The following is a 6334-nucleotide window of genomic DNA, read 5'->3' on the forward strand; positions in this document are numbered from 1 at the left end:
ACTTAATATTATCATTTTTAAATTTTTATTTTAAATGTATGAGTTACTATCAAATCAGGAACATCTTTCTCGAACTGCTGCTGCATCGATGCTAGATCGAGAACATCTTCCCAAAGCTACTACTAGATCAGGATAGTCTTCCCCAAACTGAGGCCAGATCTGGCCTGGCCCACCTAGTATGCGTGAAACCTGCCAAAAAATTGGATTTGGATAAATAAATCACTTTGTTTTTTAGAAAATAATGATATTATTATTTATTTCAAAAAAAATTCTCATTATGAGCAATCTAAATAGAACTTTAATTATCATAATATAGATTAGTAGGAAATAATTGAAGGCTCTCATGTCTTAGAGAGAAGACAACAAATTGGGACTACTTCAACAGAAATATCAACAGGAACATGATATTCTACTTAGGTGCTTGATCATGTAGTAAATGTTTGTATCTTGACATCCGAAAAAAAAGTAAAACAAACAATAGTCAGTAATAGAATAACGACCAATAGGGTCATTAACCCAATCAGTATTAGAACATGCTTAGAGGATCAAAGAAGAGTGAGTAAAAACTATGGAACATAGTGCCTTTTAAAGAAGTATTGGAAAAGAAAAGCTTGCCCTAACAAACAAGATAGAGAAAACTTGAACCAAACAGAATTGGAATTCAGAACTTGTATTAATGACTAACTAGAAGTAAAATGTAAAAATCGATCTTTCACACCACTTCTCTGAGACTTATATAGAGTGACCAAAGCTGAAAAATCAGACCAAGACTCACACTACCTAACCCATAACAGTAAGTACAACTAGTTATCAACTATTTACACTTTCTTGGCCTTGATTTTTAACTGATCTTGCTTTTCTTTATTTGCCATAACAGTCCCCTCAAACTTGAGTGAGTGGTGCGTACGATCCCCACACTTTCATACAGCAGTACCAGCAAGCACACTAGGTCGTCCAAGTAATACCTGAGTGATTCAGGGTCGATCCCACGAGGATTATTGACTTGAAGCAAGCTATGGTTATCTTGCAGGTCTTAGTCAGGCAGATCAGAAGGTTGTTGATTTTATGTCATGTATGGAGTTTGTAGTTGTAAGAGGAATAATGTATATATTAAAATCAGTAAATAGGAATAGTTAAGGTTTGGAGTTGCTTAGCCTTTCTGAATTAATTCTGGTATCACTGTCTTCTTTGCTTATGAATGATCTTCTTCTATGGCAGGCTATATATGATCAAAGCCATTGCCCGTGGTTATTGATCTCCTCTGCTCCAGATCAAACGCCATTGCCTGTAGTCATTCAATCTGATGGAGGGTGAAGCTCTAGCAGTTCATTCTCTTGGCGATCCTACTCAAAATGCCATAGACAAGGTCGAATCTTCCGGATCCGAGAACGCTGCTTCTTTGGATTCTAGCCTATACCACGATGACCCTAATACCCCCAGAAATTGGCTGAACTGGTGTCTCGAGAAGTCCCCAACAAAGTCGTGGATTAGCCGTATGAGAGATGTATAAACATAGCTGTTGGTCCGTATTTTCCGGCCACATATTCACACGAACCCAAGTAGACGTGGGTGTTTATCAGGCACGTTCATCTTAATGTGATGAACAGAGCTAATTTTTTGGATCATTCTATTCACCACGATGAAGATCGGATATACATCTTAGAGATAAACTAAACACGGATCGAAGAAGAAACAGTAATACTTTTATTAATTCATAGGACTCAGCAGGGCTCCTCCCCTCAACCTAGGAGGTTTAGAAACTCATACTAAAGGTAAAATACAATGTAAAACTAGAAATAATGGCTGTCCTCCTAGATCTCTTTCTCTCTGTTCGAATGATTATGTAAAATACACTTTAAATACTAAACAGATGACTAGTAAGGGTAAAACAGTTTATCTAGTGCTAAAATTCACTTATGGGGCCCACTTGGTGAATGTTTGGGCTGAGCTTTGATGAGATCCACGTGCTATGAGGTCTCTGGGCATGGAACACTAGTTAAGGGGTCCTCTTTGGGCGTTTGGACGCTGGTCTCTGCTTTGTGGGCGCTGGACGCCTGGAAGGGGGCAGGTAGCTGGCGTTTGATACCAGTTTTGGGGCTTCTAATCTAAAGCAAAGTATAGACTATTATATGTTGTTGGAAAGTTCTGGAAGTCAGCTTTTCATAGCCATTGAGAGCGCTTCATTTGGTCTTCTGTAACTCTAGAAAAGCTCAATCTAAAGCAGACTATTATATGTTGTTGGAAAGTTCTGGAAGTCAGCTTTTCATAGCCATTGAGAGCGCTTCATTTGGTCTTCTGTAACTTGTAACTCGCTCTTGCGAATGTAGGCAGGTCAGATCCAGACAGCATCTGTAGTGCTTTTTCTGTCTATGAATCAGACTTCTGCTCCAGCTCCTCAATTTCAACTAGAAAATACCTAAAATTGTCCAAAAACACAAAAACTCTTAGTAGAATCTAAAAATGTGAATTTAACACTAAAACCTATAAAAACTAAATAAAAACAAAAAAAAACTACTAAAAACTATATGAAAATGATGCCAAAAAGCGTATAAAATATCCACTCATCACCTTTAGATCATATTTCGTATTCCCATTTCCTCTATTGTTTTTCAGGATGTCTAACAGAAAAGGCAAGGGTAAGGCCATAGGGTCTGAAAAAAGGAAACGAACCTTACAGTTCGCTGAGGGAGTGGATGTTGCATTTTATGAACGACGTATCAGTGGGAGAGTCAAAATTGATCAGAATACACCTCCCACTAACACGTACAAGTTCAGCAACCGTTACTCAGAACTTAAGTTCCCCGACTTTCTTTGGAAGAGAAGCTCGCATGTCGAGAAGAAGCTCCAAATCCCGGATGAGGTAAGCAAGTACACTGATAACAGAATTGCTCAGCGGGGTTGGGGTTTCCTAGGAAGGGAACTTCCAATGGTGAATGCATCGTAGGTCCAAAAAATTTTATGCAAACTATTACATCGGGGCCCTCTATGTAGTTCACCTTTGAGACAAGAAGGTACCAGTTATTGAAGAGGTCATTGGGCAGGCTTTTCACTTTCAGCCTAAAACCAGTGAAGGTGATGCTTATGACGAGGCAAAAAGTGAAAGGAAATTCATGACTTTTGACTGGGACAAGGTATTGGCTGTGATTGCTAAGACCTCGAGTTCATGGATGTTTAGTGCTGATAAGATAAATCCCTTGGGGTTCTCAGTTTGCTTTCTAGCCAATGAGGCTCGTATTTGGTAGCAGATTCTGTCCAATTACATGATGCCGAGCACCCACGAGACCAAAATTGTTGCTGATATCGCGGTTTTGGTCTGGTGTGTCTTGAAAGGTAAACAACTGTACCATCCGATGCGGGCTCACTATATTGGCAACCTCGCCTTTCCATGCATGATTACTCAACTTCCAGTGAGCCCGAGGTTATCTGGATGACCACAGATGAGAGGCCGACCGTCGTCGGCAGCAAGAAGGTGATTCCTCACGGTGACTGGTTTGGTCCTGAGCCAACCACTAGACGCTGAGGTAGATGGTAGCTAGCACCTTCTTCAGAGGCAGGGACCTTAGCCTTAGTACCCTCAGCCGCAGCACCATCATCAGCCTCACAGCTGATCTACCGTCTTGTGTAGCAACTCTTCCTGCGGATGGATCATATGGAATGTCGTAATAAGCGATGTTTTGAATACTTGAAGAGGATCTTTGGCTGCACCGTATTCCCACTAGAGGAGCCTGACACCGCCTCAGAGCACAGCCAAGAGGAGGAGCGGGACGCACCAGCTTAGGCTAGCGAGGAGGACTCCTTCAACTCAGCCTGATTTTAGAAGCACCGAGGACGGTGCTAAGCCTTAAGTGTAGGGAGGTCGTCCGACTTTGACAGTGTTTTTTGGGTCACAATATTTATTTCCGAACATTTTTAGTTTAGTTTTTTTTCTTATTATGCTTTTTAGTTACTTTGTACATATTTTGTCATTTTGAAAACTTTTTACTTAGTTTATTGCACCTTCTAGCTTTGTTTGTACATAACCTAGTATTATATTATAGCAATGCATATTTTTACATTTTCTTTTAATTTTGGCTTGTACATATGATTTTTTTAGCCATTAGTTATGATTGTGATTTGGATGATGTGATGATTGCACCTAGTTTGATTCCCTATACACTTGATGATTTAGTTTGATTGAAATTAGGAAATGAACTTAAGATTTTTGACCTTTTTCTTCCAATCACATTATATACATATATAGATAAGTGTTAGTCAATTTAATAAAATTTCGAAGAAAACTTCTTTTTACTGATGGCATTGAAACTTTGATTGATTTGAGTTGATAATTTTCATTGAAACTTGCTTGAATTACACATTGTGGAATATGATTTTGAGCTAAGAATACACAACCTTGTGAGTTTTAAGCCTCAATGTGTGGTTGCATATTTTGACCACTATTTTCATTCTTGTGTGTTATTCTCTCTATGATTGCAATCTTTGGTTTGTTTAATTCTACATGTCCACTATTTGGGGTGTATATCTCTTGGGTGTGGAACGTCAGCTAGGGGGTCCTCTCTGGGCGTTTGGACGCTAGACTCTGCTCTTTGGGCGCTGGACGTCAGGAAGGGGGCAGGTAGCTGGCGTTGGACGCCAGTTTTGGGCCTTCTAATCCAAAGCAAAGTATGAACTATTAGATATTGTTGGAAAGTTTTAGAAATCAGCTTTCCATAGTCGTTGAAAGTGCTCCATTTGGACTTCTGTAGCTCCAAAAAATCTTTTTCGAATGTAAGGAGGTCAGATCCGGATAGCATCTGCAATGCTTTCTCTATCTCTAAATCAGACTTCTGCTACAACTCCTCAATTTCAGCCAGAAATCACCTGAAATTGTCCGAAAATACAAAAACTCATAGTAGAATCCAAAAATATAAATTTAACACTAAAACCTATAAAAATTTAATAAAAACTAAATAAAATATACTAAAAACTATATGAAAATGTTGCCAAAAAGTGTATAAATAATCCGCTCATCAGTGAGGCCTCTAAATCACTCAAAGTTTGTCTTTCAACCACTGAAAAGCAGTCACAGAGAAAGGTTTGGTCAGAATCTGCCACTTGTTCATGACGTGGGATGTGCACTACATGCAATGAGTTCGACTTAAGCTTCTCTCTAATAATTTGAACATCAAGTTGAATATTCTTGGTACGATTGTGCAGTACAGGGTTGGATGTAATTAGAATTGTATTGATGTTATCACAAAAAATTGTTGGTATTGTCTTTAAAAGTATCTTCAATTCGGATAGTAGATTTGTGAGCTACACCAATTCTCTTCCACATGTAGCTAAGCTTCTAAATTCTACTTCATTGGAGCTCCTACTTATTGTAGTTTGCTTCCTGCAATACCAAGTAATCAGAAGAGGTAGAGGTGGTCGCTTTACTAGAGGAGGACGATCGTTCTCTACAAATAGCAGACCTCAATGCCAAGTTTGTGGTTGTTTTGGTCACATTGCTTGGTATTGGTTCAACTGATTTAATCAAGATATTCATCCCCCACCTCAGAATCAAGAACAGAAAACCAAAAATTCCTTCTACAATTAGAACTACTCAACCTCCTCTAATTCTTCTCAAGGTTCATCAACTGTATCTACCACACCTCCACCCCCAGCACCATCTTTTCATCATCCCACTGCCTTTCTTGCTGCACCATACACTGTCTCAAATCCTGCATGGTACCCAAATACTGGGGCTTCACATCATGTTACACCAAATCAATCAAACTTAATGACATGTTTAGAATATACAGGATCTAAACAGGTTCAAGTGGGTAATGGTAAAAGTATTTCTATCTCTCATATTGACCATTCTTTTCTATATTCTTTATATTCTAAAAGATACTTTAATCTGCAACAATTGATACACACACCTAAAATTACTAAGAACTTGATTAGTGTTTCGAAATTCGCTAAAGATCACTGTGTCTACTTTGAGTTTCATGCTAATATTTGTCTTGTGAAATGTCAATTTACACAGAAAGTACTCTTACACAGAAAGTACTCTGGTAAAATCGACGATAATATATTATTAACTAATATTTAAATTAATAACTACCGTGACCATTCTTCTTTATATTCTAAAAGATACTTTAATCTGCAACAATTGATACACACACCTAAAATTACTAAGAACTTGATTAGTGTTTCGAAATTCGCTAAAGATCACTGTGTCTACTTTGAGTTTCATGCTAATATTTGTAATATTTGTCTTGTATTTACACAGAAAGTACTCTTACACAGAAAGTACTCTGGTAAAATCGACGATAATATATTATTAACTAATATTTAAATTAATAACTACCGA

Source organism: Arachis ipaensis, chromosome B02 (genome assembly GCF_000816755.2).
Source record: "Arachis ipaensis cultivar K30076 chromosome B02, Araip1.1, whole genome shotgun sequence".
In the NCBI taxonomy this organism is placed as follows: Eukaryota; Viridiplantae; Streptophyta; class Magnoliopsida; order Fabales; family Fabaceae; genus Arachis; species Arachis ipaensis.